Source organism: Lepisma saccharinum, chromosome 8 (assembly GCF_977018435.1).
Source record: "Lepisma saccharinum chromosome 8, izLepSacc3.1, whole genome shotgun sequence".
NCBI lineage: Eukaryota > Metazoa > Arthropoda > Insecta > Zygentoma > Lepismatidae > Lepisma > Lepisma saccharinum.
Window position 1 is genome coordinate 65187052 of NC_139236.1, and position 25762 is coordinate 65212813.

The following is a 25762-nucleotide window of genomic DNA, read 5'->3' on the forward strand; positions in this document are numbered from 1 at the left end:
CGTGACGTGCATCCAGATCCGTCTGCGTGGTGTTGTAGGCGATGTCGTGATCTTTGCATGCGGCGTCCAACGGATTCACACCTATGTCTCCTCTCTCCAATCTTTTCTCGAGTTTGGTACCCGGTCCGCAGTACTGGTAGCCAGGTAAATGCATCTCGAAAGGTAACTTGTTGATGATGTCGTTCACAAGTCCCTTTCCTTCGGCCACGTTCCAGAATCTCGGAGGCAGCGTGTTGATGATTTTGATGAGGTAACCTATGCCCTTGTCGTCGTTCACGATGAAGTTGGAAAGTTTCGTGCTGATCATGTCCACGATGCCAACCTTCTCGTTGTAGAAATTACGATTGCCTGCATTCTCCTCTCCTGCAATAACCAACAACCTGTCTATGAGCTTGCGCACATCGTCCACCCACACAAATTCTTTGGGCAGGGTGTTGTAGAGTTTGACGCCGCTGCCTGTTTTGACCTGGTTCCATATCGGCTTGATGAGATTCCTGTACTTCTCACCGCTGCTGGATTTGACGCGATTCTGCGTAGCATCGTTGTTTTGATACAAGGCATCCGTCATGATCAAAATGTCCTTGTAACTTTGGTAATCTTCGTCGGTGTAATCTTTCGGCTGCTTTTTGGCAACAAGTTCCCACAGTCCCACCGTACCCGGATACCTGTTCCAGCTATCCTTATCGCCTAAATTGACTTTAATGTCGTTGCCTTCGAAGGTCACCTTCGATTTCCCAATCTTCCACACCACACCCTCGTTGGTTTCCATGCTCGGATACAATCCGAACACTTCATCTTTGTCGAATTTCCCCGTGCTCAGGTAGTCTCGTGCCAAAGGTCCCAACTCGATTTTATCCGAAGACGTGCTGCTTATGGCTCGACATCGTGGTACTTCCTTCAGTTCGAACGGTGTCGAAGGAATGCTCGAGATGGGCGTGGGTACGGTGTAACTTTTAGCTGCAAGTGGTACGAGTTCGTTGATCAAATTTTTATTTTGTTCCGTGACACCTTTAATTTCTTTACCTAGATCGCTGATGGCATCGATCACAGGCTGATCTTGACGTTTCTTCTCTTCGTAGAATCCGCGATTCTCGGATTTCCAACCTTTGAAGCGTTTCGCGAGGTAATCGCGAAGCTTAAGATTTTCGTCTTCGATTTTTCGTTTCGTCATAACATTATTTATACACGTCGTTTCTCACAACGTTGCAACGTTTAGAAAGTCGTTGATTTTGTTTCTGTATTTTCCGTCGTTGGGTTTCCTCGTCATGTCGATCGTCGCGAATCCGAAATCGTCACTGTTCCAACAGTGGGAGCAGCGTTCCGAAAATTGATTGTAGTTTATGTCTCCGCCTACGTAGTCATCGTACGCGTGCTTGAGGTTGGTGTGATCTTGACGAAACAAACATATGAAATTAGCGTTGTCGCGTACTAACTGTTTTGGAATTTTGGAAAACGTTTGAGCTAGGTAAAAGCAATCCATTCCTTTGTGACGACCTTGCGTGAAAAAGTTGCGAATTTCATTTTGATTTTCCAGGATGACGTCGTCGAACACAACGACTGAATTTTCACGGCAATCGTCGAGTGGTTTTATTTCCGAAGCGAACGTTGCAATGTCCAGACCATCGTACAGTTTCATCAGTTGCTGGTATTTGGATTGCTCCAAACTTTTCGAGAACACGTACAGGTGCCTGTTCTTCCAATCTAACCAATTCGGTGCGAGGAGAAAATTGTCCACGAGCAGTGTCGTTTTCCCACACCCCGAAGAACCTACGATTAGACAGCGGATGCTGCCGGGAAGCAACCCGCCGTTCTTTTTTTTCGTTTGACTTTCCGAATCCGGTAGACGTTTCACCACGTTCCACGTACTCACAAGATCACTTCGTTCGCGTAGATCCAACTCTTTTCCGCAAGTCCCAGCCATTTGACAAACAGTTTGTCACCTTTCCTACGCAATACTTTCTCGATGAGGTACGTGTCAGGATGTTTCGTTTTAGAGAGTTCCTCTTCGTAAAATCTTCCTTTCAAAATCTCGCCGCTACTATCTTTTATTATATACGTGTGTCGGTTTTCGGGTAAAACTCGAACCACCGTAAAAAGTTCCGTGCTCCAATTTTTTGTGAACCCCTTCTCGAAGGTGCGTTTGAATTTGCTGATCCTCACCTGGTCTCCAATTTTGAATTTTGATTTCTTGGTAGTCGTGGGAGTGTACTTTGGACAGTAAACTGTAGAAATTAAACGCTGCTCGTCAGATTTCGTAACGTCAGCTGGCTTCATGCCTATCGTTCTGTGTACCGTATCATTATAGGTATCGACGAGTTCCGGCAGGATGTCGACCCATTTGTAATTTCCCCGAAGCGTGAATCGTTTCCACATGTGTGTTTTCAAGGTTCGATTAAATCTTTCCACGATGCTGGCTTTGATGTGACTGAAAGTCGAATAATGTCGAATGCCATGTTTTTGAATAAACTTTTGGTATACGGCGTTGTAAAATTCTTTACCGTTGTCCGTTTGCAAAAACCGAGGTAGTCTGTTGCTTTCGCGAAAAATTAATTTGAATGCTTCCGTGACGCATGTTCCCGTTTTGGCTTTCAACGGCAGAGCCCATGCGAATTTCGAAAATGTGTCTATGACGGTAAGGAGGTACTTGTTGCCCTTGTTCAATTTATGTACGTTTTTCAAATTGCCGCTAGTCATCTCCACGAGGTCACTTTGCCAGAGGTCATCGATGCCCTTGGTTACCACCGCCAAACGTTCGTAGTTGCGGCGTGCAGGTTTATGCAATTCTTCGACGATGGCTTGCCTAGACATTTTTTAGAGATTACGTTTGAAGAGAAGCACAAGCGTGATGGGATTCAAAGAAGGTGGCACCTCGCTCGTGTTTTGAATGATCAGCTTATCGCCGGCACTCACGTCGAAAATGGTAAGATCTTCGTCTTCGTGTATTTCATATACGTTGCGCGTTTCGTTCCAACGTGCCAGAGGAATGTTTCCTGCTTTCTGGACACCACGATTCGATATCAACGTCATGGTGGGAACGCTAGCTTTTCTGCCGTGAGACCAGTACGAAAATTCGTTTATCTGAATCGTGCCATCGAGGAGAAACTTGTAGTACGGATGATAAGGATGCAACATGTACAGTTTGTTACCTTCGACGAACGTGGAGATTCTCTGCTGATTGGGTACGCTGTTGATTTCGATGGCTTGGAGAGAATGCAGTTTAGCGAATTTAGTATCGACGCTAACGAGGTTTCTGTGAAGCTGTCCCAATGTATTTTGTACGGGCAACAAATGCTCGACTATGGTATCCGTTACTATAGAAAACAACGGTTTGATTTTCACTTCCACGTTCAACTGCTTGTAGTTTTCGTTGAGTTCTTGCAACTTGGCACCGAAAGAGGCCAGTGTCGATTCCTGCGTGGATTCCAGCACTCCAACTTGATCTCTGATGTTGACGACAATACTCTGAAGGTTCTCGACTTGATTTAATTTCGAGCTTTTCTCGGTAAGATCGTTCACGATGCTTCGCATCTCTGTAAACTGCGTGTGAAGGTCGGCGACGCTCTGCGAAGTGGGCAACGTCGACACCAGCGAACTGATTTCGTCTCGAATCTGTTCCACGTTCACCGTTTCCGTTTCCAGTCGTTTCAGCATTCGAGATATGTTCCTTTTCAAAGCGTGTAATTCTTTGGAGGTGGGTAGATTGGCCACCCTACTCTCGAGATCGCTCAACGAACTTTTGACGTCGCTCGAATCGGATAGTGCCGTCACCGCCGTTTTCAATTTTTCCAAATCTTCGCTCGAAGGTACGCTCGTCCGTAACGATTCCAAGTCACCCTGTATGTTGTCGAGGACGTGATGAAAATGAGCAAGATTGGATTCGACGTTTAAATTTTCCAAATATTCGATCTTCTGCTGAACAGTGCTTAACGTATCTTGAATGCTCGTCAACGCGCTCGCTTCAGCGTGAATATTTTTAATTTCTTCGTTGATCAATTCCAGAGATGCCTGAAGCGTAGCGATGGTGGTTTGAATGTGTTCGAAATCTTGATAAGCCTCCAATTGAATTTTTATGTTCGCGACGCTCTTGCCGATGACCTGCAGTTCGTCCGACGATGGTAGGTTCGTCATTGTATCTTCCAAAGTCTGCAACTTGGATTTAATTTCTTCCAACGTGCCGGTGAATTCTTCTTGTAATTTGGAAACAACAACATGCAAGCGTTCCGCATCAATATCGTTCACGACGGTTTGAAGTTCAGAGAAATTCTTTTCTATTGCGGAAGTTCGTTCTTCAATTTCAAGTTTCAATTTTTCCAAATCTTCATTTTTCAATTGAAATTGCTGTAATTTGGCCAAATCATTTTGAAGCGAATCCACGCTCAACTGTATATTTTGAACGTTGTCGTAAGAAGGTACGTCAACATAATTTTTTATGAGCGTTTTCAGTTCGGAATCGATTTTCAGAATAGGATCGAGACATTGCGTTTGGAGCGTAGCGATTTCCGACTCTAAACTTTTGTTTAAGGTCTCCTGCAAAGCGATCAAATCGCTCCTCAACTTTTTAATTCGGACATCCAACATGAGAATCTCTTCTGCGTGGTCTACACGCTTGGTGTTGCCGAAAATATCGTTAGGCATTTTTGGTTAACGGTTATTTATAATAGGATAGACGATTCGTAATTCTACGAAGAGAGGAACAAGTTTGTCGTAATCTCCTAGAAGTTCCACGTACAGGTAATCTCCTGCGGAAACATTGTACGTAATGTTAGAAAGCATCTTGTCGTGCTTGATTCGAAAAATATTCTTGCCGGTAGATATTTTGATTTCGCCTACGTTTTCCGGATTCACGGTGATTTGAAGTTTCCCGTCGATCGGAATTTCGTAAAAATGTAAATTGTTGTTGAAAACGTAAAACATCTTGCCGATTTCATCATCCAATTTCGTCCAAATGCTGTTGAGGTGAATGATCAACAGACCGTTGAGTTTAGATAACACGGAAGGTAAGAGGTTATTGGAATTTGGTGGTGCAGTTTCCATGATGGTCTGTTTTTTGAAACCGAACAAATTCATAGGCATGCTGGTTATTTAAAAATATGGTCAAAGTTTTTTTTTTGTAATAACAGTCAAAGGGAAATTTTGCCCCCCTTGGGAAAACCCTCATAGTGTGGCAACACTGCGTCCACATCGCCAGTGGCGACATCTAGTAGCAAACACTAGAACTATTTCCACAGGTATCGTCTTCATGTTCTCGACTGAAATATTCAAACAAACGCAGAGTCCAATGTCGGTGCGTCACAATACAAGCAGGCGCGCATATGTGTGTGTGCGGCACATCGTGTTCCCGAGAGAGAGGTAGGTTTACAAAGGTCACGATATATAAACATTTGACCGAGACTTGGAAAATTACGATAAAATACATTCATCCTTCAAGAATAAGAGAGTACATTATTTACTCATCACGCTGTGTCAACACAACAAATAAAAGCGCGAAACATGGAGAGAAAATGAGGTTTTGAGGTTTTGGTGAACCTCAATTAATAAAAATGAGTTTTTTTTAAAGTTTTGGTGTAAAAGCATTTTGTTTGTTTGCTTGCGTCACAATACAGGCAGGCGCGCATATGTGTGTGTGCGGCACATCGTTCCCGAGAGAGGTAGGTTTGCAAAGGTCACGATATATAAACAGTTGACCGAGACTTGGAAAATTACGATAAGGTGCATTCATCCTTCAAGAATAAAAAAATACATTATTTACTCATCACGCTGTGTCAACGCAACAAATAAAAGCGCAAAACATGGAGAGAAAATGAGGTTTTGAGGTTTTGGTGAACCTCAATTAATAAAAATGAGGTTTTTTTTTAAAGTTTTGGCAATCCTCAAATGAGTAAAGTGAGTTTTTGATGTTTTGGTGCTGTTTTCTACGCTGGGAAACATCGTCAGCGCAATAAATGAGGCGCGGAACGTGGAGAGAAAGTGAGTTTTTGAGGTTTTTTTGATCCTCACTTGATGTTGGTCAACCCGTGCACCTATACTACTGGTGGGAACGCCAAGTCCGAAGTAAGGGTCGGCCTTTTTTGCTTAATAACTTACTTATGGAATTTGTCGCCACAGGTATTGTTTATTTCCCTGAAGTCAGCTGGGTTTTCAATAAAACATCATCCATGCATGTTTTAGCTAGAAAATGAGATGTCTCACTATGCCACAAATGTTTTGAACTGTGGTGTTTTATACCTTTCGGCATGACGCAAGTCATTTAAAAACCTACCTGAATCACAAGCGCCTCTGCACAACAGTAGACGTCATTGTTGTGGAGGATCCAACTACTGATTGATTTGGTTTATTTTACTTCGCTTTTCTACCACTTTTGGTTAATCGCGAATTTGAATATGAGTGATGATATTGATGAAGTGACACAAATAACACTCGTGCTCACGCCGGGATTCAAATCAGGGACCTCTGTCGTCTTGGTGCAAAACACTCTGACACGGAGGTGGGCGGATGATCCAACTATCCTACACTCTACTGACGTTTCAGTGCCGATTAGTAATTCAGATCACTGTTTATCGCATCTTGTTGAGAATGCTGATCAACATTTTAAAATAATTTTGTCTGGAGACCATTCGATGTTAAGAGTTTTCAAATGAATGCTAAAAATTTCCATTGACACAATATTAAGCAGTTAGATAATAATGAAAAAATAATAGTAAAACAAGAATAGTTTTGCGGGTTAAGTGGTAGAGCAATCACAGGCTGAACTTCTACAACGAAGACTTCACCAACTTATTTGACTAAAACTGTGTTGATCATTTAGTTTTTAATGCACATCGCTGTTCGTGCGATAAATTATACAATGCAGTGGCCAATAACACTGATGCTGCAGCATTAGGCCCATTCCTAAAATAGGCCCAGATGAAAACAGACGAGAATTTTCCGAAAGCTGAACAGTTTTCTTTTGCTATATTAACCTGAAAATAAATCTTAGAATGAAATTTGGAGCCCCAATTTCGGACGCCTAGACACAGCGTTACTTATTATACAGTTACTATTATTCTTTGCGCTGTGACGTAACTATAACGTCGTTGTGTTTATTTTTCACCGAAGCATCAGGCCCAATTTCGTCTTAATCCGGCCCTGGTCAAGAAGTGGTATATTTGAGTTTGGTGAAGTTACGTTAGTCAATATTGCGTATTGTAGCATCACATAGCACAAGTGGCACGAGCGCGAACAACAGGGTAGGATTTCTACCCCTGTCGTCTGCTTTAGAAGGCAGGAAGGGTCACGTGAACCCTAGAACCAATCACGTAGCTCTCTGCTCCGTACGCTGGCGTACGAGAGAGCATTTCCACGCGTGCTGTAGAGATCCAAGCTGTCCCTCCAGATAGACAGCAAGGAATATAGAGTCCTTTACGCCGAACCTGCCCGGCGTCCGGCCAAGAAAGGCATTAAAAAAAATATATATATATGCTAGAACGAGTGTTGTTAGTGGAGCGTTGCCAGCGGACCGCGAAAAATAGCTATTATGATGCCATGAAGGTCAAACATATATGAAGTTAGTCAAGTTTTACTTTATATTTACAGCATTTACGCATTTTTGAAATTTTAAATCTGGGAACGCCGGGCGTACAAGCGTACTATAACGATACACCACTGCTGGAAAGGGAGGGGGTCAAGAATGGCCATACCTCCTCCTTAGAAACCAAATGTCCACCTAAAAGTATATATTTCACACATATGATTTGATTGCAGTCATAGTAATTTGCGATAATTTCAAATTCAAGTGGTGTTTTTGAGGGGGCAGCACTATTATCGGAGTAATATGCCCCATGGAAAAGACCTTGCTTGTCCCTCCGCGGGAAAAAAATTCCGGACGTCCATGATTAGAGAGGGCAATCCCCCCCCCTTGCCCCCCCCCGTGAGCACGCCTATGCCCTTGACCCTCTGTACCCCTCGCTAAAAAGTGAAAACGTTTGCGTGGTTTATGAACGTTTTCCGTTTTTGATCGTGGAAATGTGTTAAGGTGAAGTAAAATACCTCCGTTACTTTAGCCTCAAGCAGTCCAGCTCGAATGCTTCGCGCAAGTGAATATAGCGCCCAACACTACAATCCAAAGGAAGGCAAGGCTGCTTCCGCTACATAAACACAAAATATTAAAGACGGAAGTGAATGAATTTACGATAAATATGAATTATTTTACATGAAAATGTATGCTAAAATAAAGTAATTCAAACACGGACTGGAAACTTACTAAACCAATATACGTAGAAAGTGAAACTATCCTTACGAGTTTGACGCTGATATCAATTTTTGACATTTTTGTTGGTAGTGCTGTTTCATGACGATATCATTTGCACTGGTTTTTACGAATAAAAAGCGACAAAAGTATCGGAGATAGTTTTTCTTTACTTATACGAGGGCCATACTTTGGTATCAAATATATCTCATACTTGTGGTTTCCGCGCCATGAAACATATTGTATATTGCATAAAACATCGAAATCTATCAATTAAATATGAAATCGACGTCCTTCTAGAAGGAAGTGCAGTTGGTCAAGGGGCCCAAAGGTTACACATGGGAGTTGTTATGGTATGTAAATGTAAATAATTTTTAGTTAAAAGACGTGGGTTCTCTAAAGAATGAACCGTACCTAGGGAGGGGGAAAGGGTGTCGAAGGAACAAAAAGAATAAAGAACGACTTGGAACTGCATTTACGACGTAATCCCCTTGTAATATAGGGGTCCCAAGTTCGATACCCGGTGGAGGCACATGGCACTGTGGTTCGGATCCTACTTTAAACTGTAGGTGCAGTCCCGATTAGCCTTTCGGTACACTCAGTGGACTTAAATCAACAATTCAATTCAATTCAAACTACATAACCCGATATGCTCCATGAGTACTGATCAGTACAGTGGCAGAACTCTCTGTTTGTCGAGTTTTACAATTTCTAGCGATGGTAATTAATAACATAAATACGAATATTTTCTTAGTTTTTATCTAGTTTGCTAAATAGCGAAATCGGTAAACTAATGTTTTATTAAAATTATTAGATATTGGCATTTTAGCCACAAAAATGTATTTAAACTTTTATTGGTTATTACAATGACGATCATTGTCGATTTTGAGTCGGAGAGACGGACAGATCAATGGAAATAACTAATACTGCACCATACTAGTACTCTGGTCTCTTTCAATTCACGAAATTATGTAGCACAGACGATTCTAACTTGTAACGATTCCATTGAAAGTTAATGGAATTATTAGAACCCAGAAGTGACCGTAACTGTAGTAGTTTCCGACCAATGAACAGACCAATTGGGAACATTTTCTGGAATTAAGTTGATAGTTTATAAATTATATCTTTTGGTACACCAAAGTTCATGCTTGGGACTTTAAATACTGTGTAAATAACTTACAATTATGGTGATGTACAGTGGGATCCACTAGTATTGCTCGGCAAATTGTCCATGACTATTTTCAATTATTTTTCTCTTACATGCTATATGTTTTAAGCAGTGGATTTTTATGTATGCTGGTGCAGAAGTTCTCAACAGCTTGTTTTGAGTTTTCTTTTAATTCTTGAAGCTCTTATTGGGTCAAATAAAGTGCACGAACATGGTGATGGACAATTTGCACGGTAATACTCATGGATCCCACTGTACACTCTACTCCAACCAAGTAGTCCTTTACTGTAGAATTAGAAGTAATTTATTCATTGATATATTTTGCCGATGAATGGATATTCTTCAGTACATCGTTCTTTTCAAATAACTTGTAAAAGTTTACACACGTGCGATTAAAGTTCACCTTATTAGTCAACATAGCTTTCAAAGATTGTACTGAAAGAGTGTTCTTGTAACTTGTCCAGAAGCCATTCACGTACTACAAAGACACTCCTTCAGTGGCACTGGCGTAGCAGGATTTTTTTTCGGGAGGGGCTGGAATACTTCAGGTGGATAGTACAGTCAGCGGCAAAGATAATAGTAGGCAAATTGTCCATCACTATTTTCATTACTCTTTATTCCACACCCTGTGTTGTTTTAAGGAATGAATTTCTGTTGATACAAAGCAGATGTTGTCATCTGCCTATTGACGTTTTTACTTCAATTCACGATCATCACATTGTGGAAAACGGACTGAATGAAAATGATGGTGGACAATTTGCCTAGTATTCTTTTGCCGTTGGGTGTACATAGCTGCTTTCCAGGGTGGCGGCATATCATAACATTTCGTATTTTTTAGAACTTTACATGGCAGTCAGGGCTCATTTTAAGATATGCATTTACCACTATGGTTTTCCCCGAGTTCTACTTTTATTTGAAAATGTTGATTTTCTCAACATTTCGGAGATGGCTGTATCCCCATCAGTCCCCTCTGTGTACGCCAGTGTTCAGTTGGGGCATTATTTCCAGATAAACAGAGAAAAACTCCAATATTTTAAGAAAATTTGGAATATGGCACATTGTTGACGTTGAAATCTGAAATAATTTACACCCAACAATGCCATAGTTCATAGTAATGGTAGAGACTATGTATTGTTACAGTAATTCTATGCCTATAAGTCATTGTCACAAAAAGGAATATTTTGGCGTCGCGTTTTACGTTAAAAAAAACAGACAGATAATTTAGAAAAAGGGACAGTCCCGGCTAATACGCCCACTCCTTCATATTTTGAGTATGTACAGTCACGAACACGTCTGGGTTGTAACATTCCCATTAAATTTAAATTGAATTATTACCACCCATAAGTGTCCATGACTGTACGTATGCGTACACGTATGTATGACATTATCTTTCTTTTCACACTCACTATATTGACAAGAAATGTTCAATTCTAGCTGATCATCCAGCCTTTAGATTCGCAAATCGGAAATTTGTCCTGTAATATTTGACTTCTGATAGCTCTTGGGATCCATTTATTTACCAAACTCAAACATCCATTACGATAATGATGTAATGATGTTAGCGTAACAAGGGATCATGTTGCACAGTGAGTTATTTTTAGATCACACGCCCAGAAGAAAAGCGCTGAGTAAAAAACGAATCCCTCCCTTCAATACCTTCTCATTCACCGCAGCGGGTTCCGCTAACCACTACACCCAGAAGGTTAGATTCGGTATTTCGACACTCTGTATCTTTCGGTGTGAAAACGGTGCCCGTGGATGGTGGAAGTGAGACATTTCACCCTGATAAGCCTATTGGCGCTTTTCCTCGCTGGAAAACCTAAAACTTAGCATCCGTTTCTGTTAAGCTGAAATAATTTATAAAAAGCTAATTTTTTCAGGGTTTGCTCTTTGTTACTTCCCAAATAAAATCCTAAAAGTCCTCTAAAATCCCATGTGCTCATCACCTCCAAAATGGCGGATAAAGATGGCGGTCGGGCTCGCAACACCTGTTGTCGTTTTTTCTTTAATAACTTTCGATAATTTAAAGTTAAGTCATTCCTGTTTTCACTATTTTACACAAGAAATGTTGGAGAATCAGATTATGTATTAAAATATCCGGAAAATACGTATTTAACGATACTAACAACAAAAATGTTACTTTATTATTTCCATACAATTTCATTTCTCCACCTTTAAATATAAATATGTATAAAATTGATAGAATAATGAAAAATATTCGAAATGGAATCCGTAGAGATTTTATCTGACTGCAAAACGATGCTCTTGAAAATAAAATTTAGCTTACGATAAAGCACCATACATGCATACTGCATAAAAGTAACTTAATGTTATTCATACTGAAATATTAAAACTTACATGTAATAATCTTGAGAATGATCCACCTCCAGATTTTCTTTGTTACAAAAAGCTTCATCATCTTCAAAATCCAACTGGCATGTTGGAACAAGAATTTCCTTGACAGTAGTAACAAAAATTTCGAACACACCAGTCCGACCTTTCTGCATTCACATCTATCATCACAGCCTTTCTGTGTTGTGATCTTGCACTGGCACGATATCAGGTTGAGCACGTTGTCAGGAACAGCTGGTAAGTTTGTTGTAACTGGAAACAATTTACCTTCTCTTGAGTGCCACCCCCATTCTGTTGGTTCCAAATTATTCCCTAACCATTGCTGTACTTGAAGATAAACACGGAGACTGTGTTGAGAAGCAGCTGCTGTTGGTTGGAGGTAACATTGCTAAATTGAATTATGAAGATAGTTTCCTAGCCACTGTCTTGTTGTACAAATTATATCTGAGTTCATCTAAAGAAACATTGTTCTTTCCTCCATATAACTTCACAATAAATCTTTCTCCTACTTCAATTGCTGTTTGAGGATCTAGATCAGGGTTGTTGAAGACTGTAACTACTTTAGAGAGTTCTGGGTCTTTCTGAAGAATCTTGAATGCAGTCTGCTTTACTTTGTTGAATAAAGCAGATGTCGTGTCACATTCTGTGACGGCATGGAAGAACAGAAAACTGTCTTTAAGTGACTCTAGGCTTCTCTGATTATTGAAAATGTGGAAGCATTTGCCTTTACTTTTGTTCGTTTGTGGCATCATAAAATACATTGTAGTGTTTGGATGTCCACGAACAATTAAAATCGACAGCAAGTCAGAGTCACTTCTTATAACAGCAACAGAAATGTTTTTGTCACCAATACTAATCGCAGTGGCAGCAATCAGAGCATCTGCATCTCCTTCAGCTTGGTACACCGTGATACCCACAGAGTGAAAGTGAATCTTAAGCATGTCAATCAAGCGAGCCTTATTTTCGGAGTTACGTAAAAAGTGTGCTTGATCAGTTATTGTTACCTTCATATTTTCCTCGAATGCAATCGTAGCAGACATCTTTGACATCGTTCTCCTCTGCCGTTCAACATCTTTGGTATTATTGCCTGTCGTATACCCATCAACAACTACTGCTTCACAGGGTGAAAAATGATTCTGTACATATGTAACGTATTTTTTACAAATTTCCGCGTATGTGTCAACATCAGACCAAATTACAGTGTGAAGTAGGAAGCCACCATCTACAATATAAGTTAATTCTGATGGTGGTTGTACACAGGGTTCGATAGCCTCTACAATGTCCATAACTAGAGATCTTCTGTTTTTTCTCATTGAAATGTCATGAAATAAAGATGGACGATAAGGCGCTAGTTCATATTTAATTTATTCCGGCAGTTCTTGATGTTACTGCAGCACAGCAGCAACCCGACTGAATAGTTGAAGTGGGTTGATGCTAATAGCTTCATTCCGAATGTTAATTGTATTGTGTGTTGCAGATACTGGCACGACTTTCTCTTTTCTCCTCAAAACTATACTTCCAAATGCTTTACCCGTCATTCGAGACAATGATTTTGACCCAATCTCTTCCGCCCTATCACAATTCACTTTGACGTCAGCTACTAACCCGGTTGATGAGGTGCTCCTTTTGGTTGGTCTGTTCAAAGGGGTTGTGAAGACTGAACCAATCAGAAAGCTTTCTGATGTCTTCATCATCTCTAGTTTGGCGGGAAGGTCTAAGTTCTACATGCTGTTCCGATGATGACACCCATTTTCCACAGAAGTTTTGTAAGGCTTCACTCACCTCCATTTTTATAGGAAATGACAAAACCCAGCGAGCCAATGTGGAATCCGTAATACCTCGGCCATGACTCAAGCCTCCTGAAACTTTCATCGTCCTCGTCAAACTTTGCTCAATTACCATATCTGCTGCAGTTCCACTCCAAAAAACAGTATTTCCTTCGAACAGTAAAATATCCGTGGTGAAAAAGTTTCCCAAGTTATTTTGGTTTCATTTTATTTTCCAATTCCTCCATCTGTTTCAGATAAAATTGTACAGATTTCGCATAGTTCAGATGTCCAGCTGCGTGAAAGTATGGAAGCATGCACTTAAGAGTATAAACGTAAAGGTCACAGTCTCCAGTACGCTCTGCTCTAGGTACTGCAGCCACAATTTTGCTGTTCGGTCTTTATCCTTAATTTGTGCCTTTATCTCGTCTAGATCTGCTATTAGTTTTCTCATGTCTGGATGATCCTTGAGGTCATTTAAAGTCTTAATGCCTGATATCAAATCTTCACAACTAGAACGTATTCTACTTTCCTTATCCTCACCACGTAAATTACAATACATTCACATCTGCTGGTAGACTGCTATGTACGTAAAAAAATGTGCTCTCAGTGCTCTTGCGTATGCAGTTCCATTTAACATGTGAACAACAGTATTTTGCGCATACAACAAAGCCCAAAGTTCTTCAAGGCCACTACCTGACATAATGTGTCCAATGGTACCTAAATATGACATTAATAGGTGAAATCCTTCCAGTCTGACTACTACTTTAGCTAAATCACTGTCTGGGTCAGCTGATGCGACAATTCCTACAGCCTTCCAATAAAGAGGCTGGTCAAAGGTAACAATACAGGAATCCTGTCCCGTTTTCTTACTTTCTTCGCAAGCAAAGAGAAGAGAAGTATAAACCGTACTGAGGTTTGATGTTCCATATTAAAGAAAAGGACTGCAGTTACGCTGCTCATTTGAAACTCCGGGTGGTCATATTGAGTGATAGTGTGCATGAGACCATTCCAAGATGGTTAAGGTAAATTTTAGAGATGCATTATCAACCAAACATTATCTGTAAAGAGAGCATGCTGGAGATTAGGTATTGTCATAGCCTCTGCTGGCACCAGGCTCTTTATTTCAATATTTAAGAGTCCACTCTTTGTTAGTCTCTTGTAAAATTGTATATCCCTTCATGCAAGAGCAGATACCATATCTGCTGAAGGAGGTACAAGACGTTCTACACGCATATCTTGAAAGATTTTCTCCGGAGGTGTAGATATTCTTATCCCACCCATACTGTGGAAAGTACCGTGACCATCTCATGTTCTCGTGTTGATATCTGCGTTGTCAAACACAAACTGGATCAAATTCTCTGAAGATTGAGGTTCTGTTGGAAAAATTCGAGCAATTTCTAGAATATTCGTATCTTCTTACTTCGCTGTAGCTGGTCGACATTCCAAGACTGTGAAGGATGTCTATCAATTGTCGAGATCCATAATGTCGCAAACAGTAAACTCCAACTGCTAGTTGGATTGGTGATATAAAAGTACGTTGTCGACACATTGAAATAATTGAATGGCAGATCATGAGACGTTTCCGAAACAACACATTCGGATCACCTTTTCTGCTTGATGTCAAAGACTCTGGAATGAGGTCATCCTCATTATGAAACATGTGCTCTGTTGCAGGATATGAAGTATTATTATAGATTTTCGATTGAAGAGCTTCTCTAATTATTTTTGCAGCCATTGTAACAATAGGTCCTCTCTCATTTTGCTCGTTTTGTTCTCTCTCTTTGTACCAAGATTCATGTAGCAGCTTTTTTGTTGCACTTTTAAAAGTAAGTACAGGATCTCTTCTGTACCACAAACATCCCTCTGTTATTACCAATCTGTCTCCGTACTTTTCTTTCAGAATATTTTTTAATTGATTCGATGTGTATCCTTCAGTGCCATCTAGATAAGATATAATTTGATCATACAACTGGCTCATTGAAAATTGGCATTCATCTTCTTCGTCAACAAAATAACAAAGTTTGTCAAAAGCCTGTCGCTTTCTATCATCAATTGGTCTTCCCGCTTTCGCAGATGTTACAGAGTTAAAAAAAGAAGCGAAACATTCACTGTGGTACTTTGCTTCAGCTGCCACCAAGTCCACTACACTAACCTACCCCATTCATCATTACATTTTACTGCTTGATCAATTATAGTCCTCTTAATGCTAAGTGTAATTACTTCATGAATTGACCTTCAATATTTCTTATCCTTCTTAGTTTCGATTTTCAATGACGCCTCTTTGGAACAAAATAAGCAATCCCTTTTAAAATCAGAAGGTGGTGCTGTAAAGCGTGATGAAACCCTTGGGAATGGCCGTTTCATCTACCTGAGGTTTTCTCTTAATATCCTTTTTAATAGTAGACAATCGAGTGTAATTCTTACGACAGTCAATATGTATGTATACAAACACTGCTCACATCTTTAAAATGTGTATCTAACCCATCACCCCGAGAAACAGTTGCATTTACCACAGCTGTTAACCCTCGCGTAGTTGAAGGCTTGTCCTCACCACAATTCAAAGAAAACCAAGCAAATCTCGAATACCCCATTATGCTTGAAATGTGAAGCAGCCGAAAATATAAATTTGTGTCTGATGTTTCAAAATTTCTTTAAAAGAATTGCCATGATGATAAAAAAAGCACGTTGGTTATTTGCAGTAACAATATAAAAGATGATGGAAATATCCTAAAGCTACTTTTCCTAAGCCTATTTGAGATTGATTGCCTGATATTGGGTTATTTAACGTCGCCTTTCTGTCACTTTTTACTAATCATGGCAAAGAGGGTGAGTGATGATATTATGAAATCGATGAAGTGACACTCACAAAGAACAATCAATCATCCCCAGACCGGGAATCGAACCCGGCACCCCTGGCGTCGTGGATTGCTGTGGTAACCACTCCATCACGCAGATCCGCTCTTAGGCCTACCTGAATTGAAATTGGTTTATTCTGGGAATCTCAAGTTATTTACAACAAGAAAGTTATGTTTTATTTGGTACAATAATACAGAATCGTTTACAAACTGTACTCTTATTGCAACATAGACAGTGGCGTGTATAAAGGGGTGTAGGTAATGACCAGGCACGTATCCAGAGGGGGGGCTTAGGGGGCTCGAGCCCCCCCCGAGAGTTTTAGGTTTACACTAGATAAAATGAGGTTTTTGGCTTCTTGTGGTGTGAAATAAAATAATGTGATAATAATTTAAGGAGAGAAATAATTATCGAGGCAAGACTGAGAATGTTCCGTAACCCTGTTATTGATAATAGCACGTATCCAAGATGGGGCACAGGAGACTGGACCCTCTCCCCAGGATGTTTTTCAGTTTACGTTAGATAAAATTAGGTTTTTGGCTTCTTGAATAATGTGAAAATAATTTAAGAAGAGAAATAATTATCGAGGCAAGACTGAGAATGTTTTATACCCCTATTATTGTTAATAGCACGTATCCAAGGTGGGGATGAGATGGCTCGAGCCCCCGCCCCCAGGAAATTTTTCAATTTACACTAGATAAAATTAGATTTTTGGCGTCTTGAATAATGTGAAGATAATAAATTTATAAATCTGAGAGAAATAATTATGGAGACAAGACGGAGAGTGTTCTATAACCCTATTATTGTCAATAGCACGTATCCAAGGTGGGAATCAGGAGGCTCGAGCCCCCTTCAGGAAATGTTTCTGTTTACACTTGATAAAATTAGGATTTTGGCTTCTTGAAAAATGTGATGATAATTTGGGAGAAATAATTATCGAGACAAGACGGAGAATGTTCTATAACCCTGTTCTTGTTAATAGCACGTATCCAAGGTGGGGTTGAGGTGGCTCGAGCCCCCCCCTACAGATTTTTTTTTTTTTTTTTCACTAGATAAAATTAAGGTTTTTGGCTTTTTGAATAATGTGACGATGATTTAAGGAGATAGACAATTATCGAGGCAAGACAGAGAATGTTCTATAACCCTGTTGTTGATAATATTGCAACTTTTCTTGCGCTTTCGGTGTTGTCGCAGCGCACTTCAGCACTATGTAGAAACTTGTCAGCATTTGGAAGCTGCACAACAAAGGTAGCGCCACACGTAGGGCGATTCGTTGTAATTTCTAATCTCTGGAAGGCGGGAGAGGATACGTTCTTCAATGAGAGAAGGAGTCAACACTGGCAATATTAACGAATCGTTTTATGTACGGAACGTTCTAGAATATAATTAGGATATAAATACGCGGATTCAATTTTTCAGTTCATCTCTACAAAGAATCGATTAATGATAGTGATTCGAAAATGAAGACATTGACGACAGTAGAACTTCCGGGGCCTCAATGTAGTGCTAGTTCGAGTCGAGAGCCGAAGAGATCCAGGCGCTTCTCTCTCTCTCTCTCTCTCTCTCTCTCTCTCTCTAAAGTGAATATTTCAGCAGTACCGGATATTGGAGTGGTTTATTAAAACAGAAATAAGCTGCATAGATCAACTGAAAGTCAAAGTTTTGAGTGATGATTTAGTTTTGCCAGAACTAAATTTCGCATATGCAGTCCGAGGATTTCATGGTATAAAAAAATACTTTTTTTTAAGCCTACTGCGTTCAAAATACATTCAAACACTTAACTACCGTAAAGAGACAGCCAAAAATTTTATGATTGTCGAGAAGAGAAAGCAAGAAGATGTTCATTATTTAGACATTTTAGGCGGAAATTGCAGGCTCTACCAGGACCCGAATCAGGGCTCTACCAACTGAGCCACCTAGCTATCCTTGACTTCAACCGATTTCTCGTTAAAATGTCTACATAGTACATGTCCTGCGTATATCAAATCGTAAGGTGTTGCCTGTATAGTGAACAAGCACAGAAAATATAGGAGAGAGAAGAAAACTGAGGAGCATTCCCACCGATTGAGGAGAATTTTTTTCTTCTGTGGTCTGAGGTGACAATGACAGTGGCCTAAAAAGGGAGATTTCACACCGTGTCGCCTGAGGATTTCACAAGTCGAAATTAGGTTTGTGCGGCCTTTTGTGTCGCTATGATGTGAAACGTTGCTGTTGATTGGCCCATTCCAATCGACGTGTATCGCGTGTTCCTTTCGGTCTGAAACCTTCCTAAGTCTTGAAAATTCAAGTCACAAGGATAGAAAATTAGGGCCTTGTTAAGGTTAGGCGTGAAGGCAGGTAGACGACAGCACCCTAAAGGATCATATCCAAACCTGTAGGAAGAACGCATCTTACTTCAATCTCCAATACGGAATGATAAAAACTTCTGGTGAGTTGATTTTAAAAAAATGTGTCCGAGATAAAGAGTGGCGTGCCCAGGATTTTCGGAAGGGAGGGGGGTTACGCATACTATTTGTGATGGTCAGTCCTGATTTTGCCATTTTTATCCTGTCTTTGTAGTTCTTCTTCTTCTTTTTTTTTTAAGGAATACTGGGTCAAATGGGGTTATGACCTCACCAACCCTCCCTTGGGCACGTCACTGGAGATAAATGAATAAACATTTGATCATACTGGGAGACGAAACATTAGATGTGTTGGGAACGGAAGGGTTTTCATTGTGCATTAATTGTTTCGTGATCCAGCTATATTCGTGAAGACTTCCTTTGTTTCGTGTATATATATATGACAAGACTCCGGAAGCTGTGACAGGCATTTTTGAACACTTGTAAGTGCTAAGGCCTGAATCTGAACAATTTGGTGGGTTTCGGCTTTTATAAGAGCTGCAAACATGGGAGGACAAGACACGTTAGTGGTGTTCAGGCTCGAATCAGAGAGGAATATTCGAGAGCTGTCTGCGTCAGTTGGCAGCCCACAATTTGAATCTCGCGTTGTCGAGTGTATTGTCCATCCCGTGCATGTGTAACAGCTTCGTAAAAACACTCAAAGACACCATAGATATTTTTATGCTTGATGAGAAGAAATGGACAAACACACATACTGAGATGGTTCCGGCACAGAATATTAATGCATGGAAACAAAGGAGTCGAGTGGTAAAAAATGTTCCGATTTCACGTTCTGATTAAAATGACAGCCTACAGTGGCGACGATTTAAGGCATAGGTGCTCCCCATTTTCTTGCCTCAACATTATGGCCTCTTAATGTTAAGCCTTGTTTACCAAGAGAAAGTAAACTTTCCCCCCCCCCCTTTCCTGTTTTGGAACCCAATTGCCACCACTGGTCTTAAACATACAATTGTGAGGATCTTACTATACCCCTTAAAAAATTGTGTTGAGCCCCCTCCGAAAGGAATTCCTGGATACGTGCCTGGTAATGACCCCCATTTGGCCAGTAAAAAGAATGTCAAAGGCAGGAAAAGATGGCAAATAGATGGCTGCCTACTAAAAAATGTATAGCCCCTCCCACCTTTCGAAAGTCCTTGGTACGCCTTTGTATATAGAGCTTTGTTTTTAAGCCCACTTTACTCACAGGAAAGCTAATCGGGACTGGGGACTTGCAGTTTAAAGTGGGATCCGAACAACTTGTACCTCAACCTTGCATCAAACCCGGGACCCCTTGATTACAAGGATGCGACGTTTACCACTACACTATCTATCAAAGAAAGAAAGACAAAAACTGTTCTACAACTTGTCAAGACATGGACTGGTCCATTTGGAACAAAGAAAAGTAGGAGAAAGGTCTGTTCCACTTTCTGATAGGGGAGGAAGTGTGATAATTTACATTGACATTTCCTAATATTTTAAAAATTATTTTCTCGAAAATGGGTCGAGGCCCCAAAGTTTTTTTCATTTCATGGTGTTAGTACATATATTCACCTACAAGTTGGCATAATTAGTGTATTTTTTTACCTTCATGCTGTTTTGAGATAGGCCTAATTCTAGAGATGCGGATTTCGCAATTTTTGAGTATTCAAAGGGTTATATCTGCTAACAGCATCAATATCCCTATAATGTGCTATATCAGGTAGCTTGTCCTAATAGTGAACTTCAATGTCCAGTAATCAAATCTTTGGGGTAGTGTTGCTTAACCAAGATATTAAGGGCCGAAAACAGGAATGAACTGCATTTTGGACCCTCTTTGTTGCCGCATAACAATGGAAAGCAACAATGTCCCATCAAGACAATTGAATGTATATAAGCAACCAGTCTTATATAAACAGTATATCAAAACAAAAGTTTGGGATGCTGTTGATTTCCGAAGATACAGCACTCCGAACTTACCTATGTTTCACTTTTCATGAAAAATTGGCGGTCTGACCTTGAACTTTGACATTTTCTACAGGAAAGGGAAACATTTTTCAAGGTCTCAAAATTGCACAATATTAAATTCTCATGATCTACTTCAACATATAAAAATATAAAACCAATAAAAAATAATTTCAAAATTCAATTTCAAAATAAATGCTCTTAATTTCTGCATCACAACATTAAACCTCGTGCTTCACTTTCGTACACTCTCCTGAGTGCACCAGCATTTCGTTTCTTTATACAACAAAGGTGTCAATTGACTTATATCATTGGATTGCGTTTAAGTCTTATTTGTTATCTTCCCTTGCAATCAGTATAGAAAGTAAGAAGAAAATCTAATTTGAACCATGCTTATAAAGTGTGACAAGAATGAATCAATGAATGTTACGTTCTTTGAATTCGTTGACTATCCGCTACTGGGTACATAATGAAAAGAAATATGATGATGAATAACATATTTTAATGGCATTTTCGTTGCGGGAGTTGTAGCTTGATCTGAAGGTGTGCACATGCTAAGTATTTCAAGGGCACTCCTGTGCTTTATACAAATCACATGTTTTATTAAACATACCTCATGCTCTTATATATATATATACACACATACGTATGTGTGTGTGTGTGTCTGTATGTATACATGCATATATACATATTTCTAAATTACTGGGGGCAATAATCTCCCTTCACTTCCGACGCCTACGGTTTATATGGTGGCAAGAATAAGAAAGAAATAAGCTTTCTAAAATCTGTGGTTTTACTATATATTGTGTGGAATTTGGTTAATATATTTCCACATGATAAACTTTTAAAGAAATGCGAATACTAAATTTGAGAATAAAACGACCATCTTCAGAAAAATGTCACTGATCCATAAAAATTCATAATCGTTGTTTATTTATTATCCGAAGCGAAAATTCTCCCGTATGAGCCTGTAAATACTTTCAATACTATTAAAAGTTGTACTCTCGTTCCGATTTCACCTTGTAAATTGTTTTTATTTTCTGTCACCGCATCTCACGGAACTTTTATATCAATGTTGGGTATTTCGTGGGCCTTCACATCCTTCCGAATATTCTAGCCAGATGTTGGCATACAGCCGTATCGAATACGTCGTTGCACTCTGTAAACAAGTACGTTTGGGGTGAAAATTCGATAGTTTGCTCCACGAAATCGAAACAAATCTCGATTACGGTGCTGTTTACAGCGATACAGAAAGATGCAAAACTGAGCGTACCTTCGTATGCGCCTGTCCGGACGTAAGTGTATTGTATCTTCTCTCCACACTATTAAATTTCGCACTCTTTCCTTCATTCCATTCCAGTTACTTCCAAAAACTAGTCAAGCTTGTTTGCCACGCCTTCCGCGAGTCTCAAGGATACTGAGAATCTTCACAGTTCAGAAATAACTCTGTCACTGGTGCTACCTTTTGATCATGAAAATTCCCTTCAGCACTAAAAAAAAATCCCTTTTTGATATTGTTCCTTCTCGAGGTAAATTTGAAGAAAGTAGGTTTTTATACGAGCTTCTCTGTACAAATTGGTAGTAAGGCGGACGAATATCCCAGGCTGTAGCCAGGTCAGTGGTTTCAGAAGCGATGACGTTCATGATGATGAATCAGCATACACCAAAACATTGCCAGTCTAGTAAATTTCTTTCAAAGATATAACGGGTATAGGGAAGTATTAATTCCTTGCTATGTGCATACGTGCTATATGCATTGTACATAGGCGCCGACTCCATGGGGCTTGGGGGGCCTCGAGTCACCCCCCCCCCCCCATGTTTACGATGTGGGGGCAGAGCCCGCAAATAATTTTGCTTAAGAGAATCTATCTTTGCTTCTCTTGTAAAGTTTACTCTGAATTGTGCCACATAAAGTTAACTTTAAATACACATTTAAAATGTTCTAGACCATCGACTTCGGGGGGGGGGGGGGGGGCTATGACCAGATACAGCAAAACACATGACTTATTACTATATACTAAGTATATAATTGTGAGTATTGTTAACATTTTTACTAAGAAGAGTTTCAAAAGAAGATGTACATGAACTAGGAGAGTGGATGGGACGTTCGAGCTACAAATGGCTCTCGCATGACATTCAGAACGAGATCTTTGATATATAAGGGAGAAGTGTTTTGCGCTCCGTGGTAGCAGATATTAAAAGTCGGGAATATTTTGCTATTATGGTTGACAAAACTTGTGACATATCCATCCTTGAACAATTGACATTCTGATTCGAACTGTAAATGAAAATTTTAATATTTTTGAGGAATTCATGGGTTTTTACGAGATTCCGAACACTGAGGCCAAAACTTAAAAGAAGAGAGGGAGTGAGTCATTCATTAATTTATTTCAGTGATCAAAGCCCCCCCCCCCCCAATAATTTTGACAAGTCGGCACTCCTGGCATTGTATATATACAGGGTTTCTACAAGAGAACCCAATAATTTTTTAAAATGCCAGAGCAAATTAAATAAGAGAGATGGAAGTACACTGTATTTCAAGCACTTTTAGTAACTCGAAAAGTTCTGTTTATGTGTGAGTACGTCATTAGCAGAGATTGGGTTTTAGGTATTTAACCTATTGCTTTTTTCCTTTGCAGGAAAACAAGAAATAAGTTGTTTAAGATACACAACAAATTATGAAGTTTTATAATGCCTCAAATAATCTATTTTGCTTGATAGAACCTATTTTAGGTTTTTGCGCGTAAATCAAATTTTTCAATTTTTTTTTTTTAGGTATTTGTGTATTTCTTAAGGTTTCACATGATTTTCATATCACAGAAGTATTTGTCCCGTTTGATGAAGAAAAAATCCAATGATCAACTTGTTTGAAACATACTTTCTGTCGATTTTCCTCCGTCATGTTCAAGCTCGAAACAAAGCAAAATGTCTGTGCACACAGTGGCGTGACTAGGATTTTCGAAAGGGCGAGGGTTTCGTATATACTTTTTAGTAGTGAATATTGTCATCTATTTCTGTCCTTGGCCTTCGATTTTTTTTAGGAATTCTGGGCTAAAGGAGGCTTATGACTCCCTCCCCCTTGGGGCACGCCACTGCCTGCACAGTCCAAAGTGCAAACTTCTGATCTTTGGGGGTCTTCCTCACTTTCGGTACTTTGTGGCATTCACGCCTTGCGAGGGAACGTTTCAGCATTGAAATTTGCGCCGCAGACTCTTTCTGTTGAAAGATCATTTTCAGCATAAAAGATGATCCTCACAGATAAAAGGCGGAGCTTGTGGATAACGTGAGAAAGATTGTTATGTGTTGTGCATGAAATTACATATAACATTCATTTTTCGTGTCACACAAGAAACATTTGATAAAGGTATTTTCTACTATTACGGCGGCCGGTCCTCATGCTGGCAAGGGAAGTGTGGAGCTGGGAATACGTAGCAGACCAACCAGACAACAGCGGTGGTGCCGAGAGTTACGACGTGCCGGGAGAATGTACTACGTGCACCTCGTTCTACCGGTTGCTGCGGTTCTTATCGTGCTGCATTGGTCGCTTCCCCGCTCCACACTTTCCTTGCCAGCATGAGGACCGACCGCCGTAACAGTAGAAAAGACCTATATGACATATCGTTCTCGGACGTATGAACAGACTGTTGAAGTACACCATCCCGCCTGGTATATATGAATCTCGTAGCTGGAAGTTACGAGATTAATGGAAGTGCACGAGAGAAAGATTGTGCTGTTACTCTGATTTCTTTTTCTGAGTTTCGTTATGATGTAAAACTTTGGTTCTTTTTAAATTGCATAATCAAGATAAATAGATTCTAAATTCAAATGTTAAAACGTAAGTTTTGTGTTTTTGTGTCTATTTACTGTAAATCTTAATGTTTTCCCGTACTCTGGGAGGTATCATGCGTATACCAATATACAGTCTCATGTTGCTCATTCTCAATTTCTATTGAGATAAATATATTATTATGACTATTAATGTCCTATGGTTGAATCTGGCACGACCGTGTCATATACCAGCACATTTCATATGAATATGAAATACTTTAGTTTGAATTATTAATATAAATCATAGCTATGTTAAATAATAAAAAAAACATAGTACTGATATTTGTATATGCGTATTTAGGCATAATTGCGAGGATGCGGGTGAATGATGATTAGATGAAACTGAAGAGGCACCCCTAGGATTCGAACCCAGTGCCGTCAAGTAGGAAATATTTAGTGGGGCTGGCAAGTCTACTAATGCATTATTTGCTAATTTAAATAGGGGGTGATAAATTCGTGCTGGTTTTGTCATTTGTAATTATTTAATTATTTTTAGAGGCCCATATGAGAGTCTAGTGTTGGCGAAATCGTGAGTCTAGGACTCAACGCGTTCGGCCACTGTGACTGGTATCTTGAAATGTGCAAACAATGTATGAATTACTTTCCAAAAAGTGCCGAGGGAAGTTCTCATATATCAAGCCACATTTTCTAATATGTTGCAACACTGATGTCGAGTTTCTGTATGATGAATTGACATTTGGTGTCCGACAGGTGAGGAAACTGACCTCACTCAGTGTGCTTGGGCTATCCTTGGGTTGCAGGTGAGCATCTTAATCGGCGACTTATTTTTGGAGACAAATTTAAGAATCGCACCGAGCAAAGATGAGTAGATCGAAGTTTCTTGTTCATCTCGAGTTTTTGCAGTTATTGGGCTCTTCTGAACATCATGGAAATACCAAGGAACTGTACTTCTGAGAATTACTCAGGGCAATTTACCCTGATAAGGATGAAATTAGTCTTATAAGTGGACTTTGTCAAAAAATTTACGCAAAGTTTATAAGATTTTTTGATCAGTTTCCCACATGAAAGCGAATACCGGTAGAAGTAGATTAAGCGTCACTCTGGTACTATTTGTCCGGGCTGAACGTTCTGATACTTTTAAGTGGGAACCTATTAACTTTATTCTTTCTTTCGTAAGAACACACATGGCATCATATTTCTATCCTTAATATAATTCTATAATGAATAAGGGCATGTTGAGACGGAGTCAAATTACCTTCGAAATATACAGGGTGTCATTTTAATG

General features: G+C 39.8%; 1 protein-coding gene across 1 annotated transcript in view; it reads right to left on the reverse strand.

Moving 5' to 3' along the window:
• Window positions 1-22094, reverse strand: part of LOC145991513 (facilitated trehalose transporter Tret1-like) — a 60265-nt gene extending 38171 nt beyond the window's left edge. The window contains exon 1 of the mRNA XM_083127535.1: window positions 21962-22094. The gene's annotated coding sequence lies outside the window, so the exon portion shown is untranslated. The remainder of the gene's footprint in view (window positions 1-21961) is intronic.
• Between the last annotated feature and the right edge of the window lie 3668 nt (window positions 22095-25762).